A 12,841-nucleotide genomic window follows, 5' to 3' on the forward strand; every position below is an offset into this window, starting at 1 on the left:
GTGAGCGCCCTCCTCCTCTCCCCTCTTCCCCTGTCACCGCGCGCCCGAGGCCGTGCTCGCTCGCGGCCTCCCCGCGCTCGTCGCGCCTCCTCTGGATGGCCATCGCGCCCGAGCCGTTCCCCGTCGTCGCCTCGCCGTACACGGCCGCCCGACCGCGCCCTGCGCCGTGCGTGCTTGCCCCTGACGCCCCTCTGCACCCGCCAGCCCCGCTCTCGTCGCTCACCTACCGCCGTGCACGCGTCCGCCTCCGGCGCTCACCCCCCCCCGCACCGTCGCCCCGCTTCCCCCCCCCCACGATGGCCCTGCCGCTGCTCGACCGGAGCTCCCCGCCGTTCGCCGGCCCGCGCGCCCAGCTCGCCGGCACACCGGCGCCCGCGCCCGCCAGCCGCCCCGTCGGGTGCGCCCCCGCGGGCCAGCGCCCGTTCGGGGCTATGCCCGTTAGCGCCCATGCCTGCTATGGCCTTTGGGCCAATGACACAAGGGCCCACGCCCCTGAACGTTTAAAAAAAAGAATTAAAGAAAATTATATAAAAAAATAATAAATAATAAATAATAAATAAATAAATAATAATATTAATAATAATAATAATAACTTAATTAATAAAAATTAATAAATAAAAAAATAAAAATAAAAATAAAAATAAAAAATAAAAGTAATTAATTAATTAGTTAATTGATTAGTTAATTAACCCTGTTTAGATTAATCTAATTTAATTAATTAGTTTAATTAATAGTTAATTAATTAGTTAACCCTAATTACCCTAATCAGTCTATGAAATGTGGGACCCACGTGTCAGATTAAAATAATTAATTAAAATAATCCGTAACCCGGATGGAAATACTTTGTACATGAAAGTTGCTCAAAACGACGAGACGAATCCGGATACGCAGCCCGTTCGTCCACCACACATCCCTAACCTATTGAACCTGCAACATTTCACCTCCGGTTCGTCTGTCCGAAAATGTGAAACACCGGGGATATTTTCCCGGATGTTTTCCCCCTTCACCGGTATCACCTCGTACCGCGTTAGAACACGTCTAGCTCTGCCTGTTGTCCTGTTATGCACTTGCTTGCTATTTATTTACTGTTTCTCCCCCCCTCTTCTCTTCGGTAGACCCCGTGACGATGCTGATGCCCCTGTGGTCGACTACGTCACCGATGACCCCTCCTTCTTGTCTGAGCAACCAGGCAAGCCCCCCCTTGATCACCAGATATCGCCTATTCTTCTCTATACTGCTTGCATTAGAGTAGTGTAGCATGTTACTGCTTTTCGATATCCTATCCTGATGCATAGCCTATCCTTGCTACTACTGTTGATACCTTTACCTGCAATCCTACATGCTTAGTATAGGATGCTAGATTTCCATCAGTGGCCCTACATTCTTGTCCGTCTGCTGTGCTATACTATCGGGCCGTGATCACCTGGGCGGTGATCACGGGTATATACTATATACATTTATACATGACACAAGTGGTGACTAAAGTCGGGTTGGCTCGAGGAGTACCCGCAAGTGATTTTGATGAGGGGGCTGAAAGGACAGGTGGCTCCAACCCGGTAGAGGTGGGCCTGGGTTCTTGACGGCCCCCGACTGTTACTTTATGGCGGAGCGACAGGGCAGGTTGAGACCACCTAGGAGAGAGGTGGGCCTGGCCCTGGTCGGCGTTCGCGGAAACTTAACACGCATAACGAGATCTTGGTATTTGATCTGAGTCTGGCCATGTGGTCTATACGCACTAGCCATCTACGCGGGAGTAGTTATGGGTATCCCGGCGTCGTGGTATCAGCCGAAGCCTTCGTGACGTCAGCGACTGAGTGGCGCGCGCCGGATTGGACTGGAACGCCACTAGGCTAGGTCTGCTTCCGGCCGCGTACGCAACGTGCAGGTGTGCATAGGGCGATGGGCCCAGACCCCTGCGCGCATAGGGTTAGACCGGCGTGCTGACCTCTCTGTTGTGCTTAGGTGGGGCTGCGACGCGTTGATCTTACGAGGCCGGGCATGACCCAGAAAAGTGTGTCCGGCCAAATGGGATCGAGCGTGTTGGGTTATGTGGTGCACCCCTGCAGGGAAGTTTATCTATTCGAATAGCCGTGTCCCTCGGTAAAAGGACGACCCGGAGTTGTACCTTGACCTTATGACAACTAGAACCGGATACTTAATAAAATACACCCTTCCAAGTGCCAGATATAACTCGGTGATCGCTCTCTAACAGGGCGACGAGGAGGGGATCGCCGGGCAGGATTATGCTATGCGATGCTACTTGGAGGACTTCAATCTACTCTCTTCTACATGCTGCAAGATGGAGATGACCAGAAGCGTAGTCTTCGACAGGACTAGCTATCCCCCTTTTATTCTGGCATTCTGCAGTTCAGTCCACTGATATGCCCCTTTACACATATACCCATGCATATGTAGTATAGCTCCTTGCTTGCGAGTACTTTGGATGAGTACTCACGGTTGCTTCTCCCCCTCTTTTCCCCCTTTTCCTTTCTATCTGGTTGTCGCAACCAGATGTTGGCGTCCAGGAGCCAGACGCCACCGTCGACGACGACACCTACGACACTAGAGGCGCCTACTACTACGTGCAGGCCGCTGACGACGACCAGGAGTAGTTAGGAGGATCCCAGGCAGGAGGCCTGCGCCTCGTTTGATCTGTATCCCAGTTTGTGCTAGCCTTCTTAAGGCAAACTTGTTTAACTTATGTCTGTACTCAGATATTGTTGCTTCCGCTGACTCGTCTGTGATCGAGCACTTGAATTCGAGCCCTCGAGGCCCCTGGCTTGTATTATGATGCTTGTATGACTTATTTATGTTTTAGAGTTGTGTTGTGATATCTTCCCGTGAGTCCCTGATCTTGATCGTACACATTTGCGTGCATGATTAGTGTACGGTCAAATCGGGGGCGTCACAAGTTGGTATCAGAGCCGACTGCCTGTAGGAATCCCCCTTTCCAACTCCTTGGCCGAAGTCGAGTCTAGTCAGTGAAAAAAAAAACTTTTACTAACATGGCTGTGTGCCTTACGGGCCCACGTCGCCATTTGGTGGTATTAGGATCTTTTACTCCTTGCCTATACTCTGGGACTCTGATCTCTCTTCTATTCGGGTTGGATGATTTTACTAAATTATTTTTAAATTCATGGAAAAATTAAAATTGTATATTGGCTTTTATGACTTCTGCATTGGAGATGCTCTTGTTAGAAATATGCCCTAGAGGCAATAATAAATTGGTTATTATTATATTTCCCTGTTCATGATAATCGTTTATTATCCATGCTAAAATTGTATTGATAGGAAACTCAGATACATGTGTGGATACATAGACAACACCATGTCCCTAGTAAGCCTCTAGTTGACTAGCTCGTTGATCAATAGATGGTTACGGTTTCCTGACCATGGACATTGGATGTCGTTGATAACAGGACCACATCGTTAGGAGAATGATGTGATGGACAAGACCCAATCCTAAGCCTAGCACAAGATCGTGTAGTTCGTTTGCTAAGAGCTTTTCTAATGTCAAGTATCATCTCCTTAGACCATGAGATTGTGCAACTCCCGGATACCGTAGGAATGCTTTGGGTGTACCAAACGTCACAACGTAACTGGGTGGCTATAAAGGTGCACTACAGGTATCTCCGAAAGTGTCTGTTGGGTTGGCACGAATCGAGACTGGGATTTGTCACTCCGTGTAAACGGAGAGGTATCTCTGGGCCCACTCGGTAGGACATCATCATTATGTGCACAATGTGACCAAGGAGTTGATCACGGGATGATGTGTTACGGAACGAGTAAAGAGACTTGCCGGTAACGAGATTGAACAAGGTATCGGGATACCGACGATCGAATCTCGGGCAAGTAACATACCGGTAGACAAAGGGAATTGTATACGGGATTGATTGAATCCCCGACATCGTGGTTCATCCGATGAGATCATCGTGGAACATGTGGGAGCCAACATGGGTATCCAGATCCCGTTGTTGGTTATTGGACGGAGAACGTCTCGGTCATGTCTTCATGGTTCCCGAACCCATAGGGTCTACACACTTAAGGTTCGATGACGCTAGGGTTATAGGGAATAGATATACGTGGTTACCGAATGTTGTTCGGAGTCCCGGATGAGATCCCGGACATCACGAGGAGTTCCGGAATGGTCCGGAGGTAAAGATTTATATATGGGAAGTCCCGTTTTGGCCACCGGAAGAGTTTCGGGCGTCACCGGTAATGTACCGGGACCACCGGAGGGTTCCGGGGGTCCACCGGGAGGGGCCACTAGCCCCGGAGGGTCCTATGGGCTGTATGTGGAGAGGGACCAGCCCCTTAGTGGGCTGGGCGCCTTCCCTCCCAGGGCCCATGCGCCTGGGGGTTTGGGGGAACCCTAAGGGGAGGCGCCCCCTTGCCTTGGGGGGCAAGGCAACCCTCCTGGCCGCCGCCCCCTCCTCAGATTGGATCTGAGGGGGCCGGCCCCCCTCTCCCTTGCCCCTATATATATATGGGGGGTGGGAGGGCAGCCGCAACCCAAGTTCTGGCGCAGCTCTCCCCCTCTTCCATGTCCTCCTCCTCTCCTGCGGTGCTTGGCGAAGCCCTGCAGGATTGCCACGCTCCTCCATCACCACCACGCCGTCGTGCTGCTGCTGGACGGAGTCTTCCCAACCTCTCCCTCTCTCCTTGCTGGATCAAGGCGTGGAGACGTCACCGGGCTGCACGTGTGTTGAACGCGGAGGCACCGTTCTTCGGTGCTTAGATCGGAATCAACCGCGATCTGAATCGCTGCGAGTACGACTCCTTCATCCGCGTTCTTGTAACGCTTCCGCATCACGATCTACAAGGGTATGTAGATGCACTCCCCTTCCCCTCGTTGCTAGATTACTCCATAGATTGATCTTGGTGATGCGTAGAAAATTTTGAATTTCTGCTACGTTTCCATATATAAATCTTTACCTCATTAAGGAGGCAGATAAACAGATATCCCATACATGCGATATCTGGGCTATATTGAGGAGGCAGTTTCATAAAGAATGAGCTAGATTGCAGGTATTTGCATATGAGGTAGTAGCGGTGTCTAGTCGAAACGGTGCACAAAGTGTAGAAAGGCGAGTCTGACGGACAAGGGCACGCGAGGGGTCTCCCGAACTTTATGAAAGACGCAGTTTAGAACGGGATTTTTAGTTCTCAGGTGCTCCACACACCAATATACGTATCGAAGGTTTTTCGATCGAGATGGTTACATTTAATTTGAAGTAAAATTGTCAAGTTGTAATACATATCCAATAGCTCACTTTGCACATTGATCTCTAGACATGCTCGGCTAGTGTCGGTGAATTGATACATAATTTGAAAGGGGTGCTTCAAGTCCCAAGCTCACATGCACATAATATGAACAGTATACTTTGAAGAAATAGTAAAATAAAAAATCTAATTTTTTTAACAACAAACATTGCTGAGTTTTATGCTTGCGTGACAATATTTATGATAAAACGACATTCATGGATTGATGGGAAAAAGCAAAAATAAAATCACTGCTCCAAAGTACATTTTGGAGAATCTTTTTCTTTCTAGACCTGCATGAATGTCATTCCATCATGAAATTTTGCACGATGTAAAACACTCCACAATGTTTATCTGTAATTTTTTAAGTTTTTTTTACTATTTTTTATGTTTTACTGTTCAACTAGGTGCATGTGCATGTGCATACTGGGTGCTCCTGGTACTCTCAATCCGGAAACCACCCTATTATTGTTATTAAAAACCGGTAAAATTGTTGTTTACAGATAAAACACATGTCTAACCTGGCACAAAAATTCCGGTATTTAAATACAATTCACATTTGAGAAAAAATGTAGAAATTTTGTCGTGATCCGTAACAAATTTAAAATGGGCCTCTAATCTCACTCCAAAGAAAGCATGGCCGGCCTGGCGTCCGAAAACCGGGTAGTTAGATGGGCTGCCACGTTTTTGCATGGCCAGGCGATGCAGCCATGGACGTGCGGACTTCATTCTCGTGTCCAAAAAAAAAAGAAAATTTGCTCAAAAAGAAAAAATAAAGAGAAGAAAAAAAAGTCGAGACAAAGAAAACGTAAAAGAAGAGCAACATCTGTTTGATTCGCCACAAGCCCACAAGCCAAACCCCACACGCTTTTGGGTCTTTGTCCGGCAAAACCGCGGCTGGCTGGACGCGAAGACCTTGATGATCCTGTTAAGCAAGCTGCAAAAACGGCAAGTCTTAACTAGCAAGGCGTCGCCAGCCTTGCATGCAGTTCCTTCCGTGAAAGGAAAATAAGTACTAGTACAATGATTTCTTATTTTTTATTTGTGAGAGGCTCCCCACTTATGTCATCCAGCCCAGCCCATCTCCGCCGCTTTCATGGGAGCTTTCATAGTCTTATAAACGGATGGTGGTAGAAAAAGTCCATTTTTCCCCTTCAGCAGTAACGATGCTCGACACCCAAGCTAAAGATCGACATTGCCTCAAAAAAAAAAAAAAGCTAAAGATCGACACAAGGAAAGTAATGCAAACAAGGAATGGGTGTAGGTTGGCAATTAAAGGAAAAAAAATTTGGCAGCAGCTAAGGGCATGAGCAATGGTAGCAGCACCAGGTGCTGGCTGTGTTTGTTTGGGCTTCAGTTTCAACAGATTCAGCTGTAGACTTGCTGTGCTGGCAAAACTGCTGTGCCGCGGAAACAACTGTAGTAAAGGTTAGCTGTTTGGCAACGCAGCTGTGTAAACGACTCTGAGCTGATGAAAAGCCTGAAATGCCCTTAGAGTACTGAGATCAGTATAACTTGTTGATTTAGTGTTAATAGATTATTTAAATGGTACCTTGACTGACAGGGAATGATTTGTTCTATGGTAATGCATAAAATCTTTCATAAAAATATTTTTCTCACTTTCTTGCTCATATATACATAGAATAATAGTGAGTAAAAGAATTATGTTGTCACATCGCTAGTCCATGCAAGTCACAATTGCCCGTACAATACAAAAGATAGTCCATACGACTAATAATCCATACAAAAGAGAGCTAAAAGATTAGACTGTCCATATAATTCATAATCCGTACATATAATTAGATGTCCGTACAAATACTAATCTATGTAGTTTGTCGTGCAATAAACAAAGAGTTCGCAGTCCTATCACGCGTGTCGTTCATGTTGCCTTCATCAGAGGAAGTGGGAACGGCAGCGGAGAGTGGAGGCGCCGAAGGCTCTTGCGGCGGCGGCGGCGGAACCTAGGTTCCTCTCCCTCTCGCTGCCCTCTGCGTGCGTGTGTTAGCGATGAAGGAGATGAGACAGGGATCGACTGAAACAGGGCATCAGGGGCATTCCTTTCGTAATTGGGCTGAATTAACAAAGGCATCGGCGGGAATTTCACTGAGGCAAAACAGTTTCCGGGTCGAAGCACGGCTCGGCTCGCTTCAACTAGTACCACGTAAAAACGACTGAAACCGTTTTGGACTGTGAGCCCAAAGCAGCTCCGTTTTAGCTGTTTATTACGGCTTCAGCTTATTTCTACCGGAAACTGGTCTCTAAAACCCAAACAAACACAACCGCTGCCCCAGTGCACTCCATCTCAGCGAGAGAAGACGAGACCACCGTTGTGACTTTGCTTACTCAACGCTAGCCACCCTCTTAGTGGGACCTATCCTCTATTATTTACTCAAGCAAAGGGGCACGAGCAAGGTCATCGTGGCCACTTTCTCTTGCTTTTCCCTCTTTCTCTCGCTTTTGTCAGCCAAGAGATGGGTTCTTCTGCAGGAGACCGCTTTGGTCTGCAAGCATTAGGTTCATATGAGCTTGACTGTAGAATCCGACGTGGATAGCTGGAGCATCTGTCCGGAGTGGAGCGATGGCCATGCCCTAACACCTAGTGACATGAAGCCTCGAAGTTTAAAAATGTATGCCACGGTCAACGAGAAGCCTTCTTGAGCGCTGACCAGGCCCCAAAATAAAGTACTAATAATTAAAACAACGCATGACATGTTGTCATTCACTCATTGCTCGAACCGGAGAGAACAAGATATATGAATTCTACTAGAGCGCAAAGCGCGAGAGGCAAATAGTGCTAGAAGGACACTGTCACAACCTCTCGGTGCGAGAGCCCAATCCGTCATCGTCATCGTCATTGGCAGATATGAGGCTAGGCCGGGTGGGCAGTGGCCCATTCCAATTTTGAGAAATCAATTTCTATCATCATATAGTGCCTATTTCAGCCCAAAAACAGCAGCTCAATTACCCAACACTACTCTTGCACTTATCCCCATCCGTTCATACCCGAGCGAGAGACCTAATTCTCTTCGCCGGCTCCTCCCAGGCTCCTACTCTTGCCCCTCCCCTCCCCTGCTCCTCTCCCAGGAAAACGTGTGCCCGTGCACACCTGCTCCCCTCCGCTCGCGGGCTCGCCTCGCCTTATGCTTCAGCGCTAATGCCGAGGTGCCAAATATTTTTTTAGAGGAATTACCACATGTTCATTAAACAAACAAATTACAATGAATACGTGTGTGGTCACTCCATGAGACAAACAGAGGGTCGAGTGTCTTGGAGATTTGCACAAAAGGCTCCAAAAATATAAATTTTGCAACTTTACCTTGGAAGATCCATATGCTTAACCTAATCACCATCCATCATCGATCACCGCCGCCACAATGACACCACTAGAGAAAGACGCGCGCAACTTCCACACCCAGATCTCGAAGAACTCCTTGCAGAGTACGCTGCTTTGTGAACCGATTAAACAGTCCGTTGAAGGCGACGGAACTGAGTCTTTGTGGCATGTCGGTCGGGTATCATCCCCAAGTCTGCCAGCTCCCGACGTCATTGTCTTCATCCAATGTGGTCGAAGAAGAAAGTGCGTCGCTGCAAGCCGCCATACGCACACCACACTTCAAGACACCAGCATACTTTGCACCAGCCAACGTTGTCACCCGACAAGACGCCAAGCACCAGCCACCACAACCTAACATTAGCAAACTGAAGTCCGACGAGACACATGTGCTACCTGCTTATCGGCGCTGCCAATTGAAGCATCACCAAGATGGGGGAGAAGCAGAACCATCTTATTTCGACGCGGCATTGATTTCACTACCAATGCAACGCCTCCGAGGAAAAACTATGCCTATCCTATCCCTCGGGTTGCCGAAGCATTAGCCCAAGGGGCCGAGGACCCGCAGCAAGGGGCAGCCACACCGGCGAATGAAGGCAGTGAGATCGCCTCATGATTGCCTGTGGAGAGGCGGTTGACGAGAGAAAAATTGTGAACACCACTTGCATTATGTTGTTTTTTTTTTAATTTGGGCACCTCTATCTCATCGCTAGGCCCGCCACTAGTCGCAGACTCGCAGTAGTAGCTCCTATTTGGATACCAAATCCGTTTATACACCAGCGCACACACGTACGATCGGCACGATGAAAAAGAATGCAACACACGAGCAGCACCACCGCCAGATAGGCACGCCCCACAGCATCTGCTCGGCCTCACCGCAGCCTCCGCCGCCACGCGTCCCCGTCCCGTTCGCAGCCGGCATCCAAGTCCACCCAACGTTCACGTGACGCGCGACTGATTCCGTCCACCACCACCCATTCCCAAACCTTAATTACGACCCCACGCGCCAGCGTCTCCTCTCCCGCGGCCGCTTACGAGCCCGACACCGACCGAGCCGGCTCCCCGCTATAAAGCTGGCCGTGCAGCCCACGCATCCATCCCGTTTCTTCTCATCCGCATGCACATGGTTGACAGCCGAGCCCACCCAGGACATACGAGAAAACATATGAGAAACCATCACGCTCGTAGTATTGCACAGAGTACGGATGGAGGGAGAACTAAGTCCTAGGCGCAACTTTTCCCTCAAATAAAAGTCCTAGGCGCAACTTGCCGCCTGGCGGCGCGCCCTCACCTGTTCATCTCCGGTCTCCGGCAAACGCCTTCGATCTGCGTTGTGCGCGCCGGAAGCCCGGCCGGTTTGCCGATCTATGGCCCTCTCAATTTATCTGCGACGCTGCTTCTGTGTGTTGTTGATCAATGGAGATAAGCCCTAGGGTAAGTTCATCTTTTCTAATTTCAGATCTAATTTCCAAATTGTTGTTCCTTTTCGATTTCTGAGTTAGGAATTGGGCGAGTTTTATTCAAAATATCAACCTTATGTACAATATACTAATTGATAATTAGGTTAACTGAGTGTAGCTTCACGGAATAACTTTGTACAGTACAAAATAAGTTGAATATGTGAGAGTGGAATGAATCTGTAGGTACTATCTGCCTTCATGTATAATATTTTATTTAATGTCTCAACCTTTTGACATTGGCAGGGGAGCTAATGGAGGGTTTTCCTATGTTTGTTGTAAATTCTACAATTCGCAACATGTCTCAGTTAATTGATCCGGATCCATCTAAAAGTAAGAAAATTACATGAAATTTGTGAAGAATGCTTTACGTAACATTTGCTTTGTGAAAGAGAAATCTTGGATATCACCTCCAATGAAGTGATAGTTAAACGCTTCCATGAAAAAAGGTGTGCAATGAAATGGAGGAGGAAATGGGTTTAAATTAATTTATTCATTATAATGTTTACACTCTCCCTTAACATGTACTTTTTTCTTTCAGGTTGCGGGCTAGAAATTTTATTCAAGAAGATTAGGAACAACATATTGCTACTTCTGAAGTCATTGTGTCTTAAATGGTCAGTTTACTTTTACTCTTGCAATAAACTTGTCATAAATATGTGTATGATGAAATTATACTATAAGGAAATATAGGATTTTACTGCTTATTATTCTTAGTCCCTATATGTATGCTTGTGTAGTTGTGTGGGTAGTTTGTGTAAATGGTCTAACCATTAGTATTTACAAATCTTCTCGTAAAAAAATACAACACATCTTTGCCTCCTCTCAGTTTTCATCCTGGGTCCGCCCCTGGTTGAGTATATGTGTTATGTGCATATTGTGTATTGGGTCCGCCTCCTAGTTTCTTGTATAGTTGAGGTCCGTGGCCCATCTTTGTACATCATATATACGTGCCTATGCACGAAGAGCAATACATCGTGCAATTATAATCTTATACATGGTATCAGTTTCCTAGGTTTTCTTTTTCGCTTCCGCCACCGCCGCCGCCGCACGTCTCCTCCGCGCCTCTGCCGCCGCCGCTCGTGCGCCCTCCGCGCGCTCGCTAGCCCGAGCCAGCCGCGATCCATCCATCCAGCCGCGCTCCTGCTACCCCTCGCGCCCCATCGATCCAGCCCGCTAGCCGGCCGCCGCCCATCCCTCTCTCCTCCCGCTAGCCAGCCCCACCCGCCCGCTGCTTCCGGTGCTACTTGCTCTGCTTGCTACTCTCCGGGCGCGTGGCAATCCAATCTTGTGACCCGCGTGTTTGTGTCTCGGCGACGGCGAGATCGAATCGATCAATCTTCGGCGGCTCCTAGCGTATACGTACATCCTGTGGGATAGTGCAAGCTAGCTAGCCCGAAGGAATCGATCCAGATGCTTGGTCCTTTGCTACGTACGTCAGTCAATTTCAAGTGAATCAATCAAGGTGCAAGTGGTGTACGTACATCTCGCCATATACGCTCGATCGGCCGGAAGTAATTGGCCGCCGGTAGTTTGTGCGCGCGCATCACCGAAGCCATCCGCGTCACCGAAGCCTCCTGCTGCTGCCGTCCAACCGCGCCGATCGCCGTCGTCGGACCAGCAATGGCGTCACCAGGCCCGTCCGCTGCCGCCTCTGCCGTCCCGCCGCCGACGCCCTACGGCGCGGCCCCGCCGCCATATGGGGCGGCCGCCACCTACGACACGCCTGTTTCCACGTACGGGTCTCCGCCTGCGTACGGGGCTCTGCCTGTGTACGCGTCTCCCGGGTACTGGTGGGGTCGTCAGCGGGCCAGCACTCGCCCGCTGGGCAGCAGCCAGACGGCGCCCAGCACCTGCAACATTTGTTAGCGGGCCCGTGGGTTTTTCTGGCCGGCCATCCGTCCTACCCGGCACAGCAGTTGCAGCCGGGGCTGTATGGAGCGTACCCACCGTCGCCGTTGAGCGGTGGCTACGGCTTCCCCATGGCGTCTCCGCCCCCCTCGTCGGCCCTGCCCCCGGCGCCCTGGGGACCCTGTGCTCCTCACCGGGCTGCATGCCGCTCCTACGCCGAACAACTACACTGGAGGTGGTGATTGGTACATGGACACCGGTGCTACGGCTCACATGTTTGCTCATCCTGGTAACCTTGCCTCCTTCACTCCTGTCTCCACCGACCGCCGCATCATTGTCGGCGACGGTTCCACACTTCCTATCACACATGTTGGACACACTTCTTTTCCTTCTACTTCTACTCCATTATCTTTGTCTAACATACTTGTGTCCCCTCATCTTATTAAGAATCTCATTTCTGTTCGTTGTTTTACTCGTGAAAATCCTGTTACCGTTGAATTTGACGAGCTTGGTTTTTGTGTTAAAGATGCTCGAACCAGGATGGTACTTCACTGATGTGACAGCCCCGACGAGCTCTATCCGGTGCAGTCGCCTTCATCCACCATCACCGCACCGGTTGCTCTCTCCGCTGGCGTCGATCTCTGGCACGCTCGCTTGGGTCATCCCAACCCCGTCACACTTCGTCATATTCTTAGGAGTTTCAGTTTCAGTTGCAATAAGATCGAGGATCACACTTGTCATGCCTGTCGAGTCGGTAAACATGTTCGCCTGCCGTTTAGTAATTCCACCACCATTGCTTCTTTTCCTTTTCAGTTGATTCATAGCGATATGTGGACTTCTCCGGTTCCCAGTAACTCGGGCTATTTATATTATCTGGTCATTCTTGATGATTATTCTCATTATGCGTGGACTTTTTCTTTGCGTAGAAAGTCGGATGCAC

This window comes from Aegilops tauschii, chromosome 5 (assembly GCF_002575655.3).
Source record: "Aegilops tauschii subsp. strangulata cultivar AL8/78 chromosome 5, Aet v6.0, whole genome shotgun sequence".
NCBI lineage: Eukaryota > Viridiplantae > Streptophyta > Magnoliopsida > Poales > Poaceae > Aegilops > Aegilops tauschii.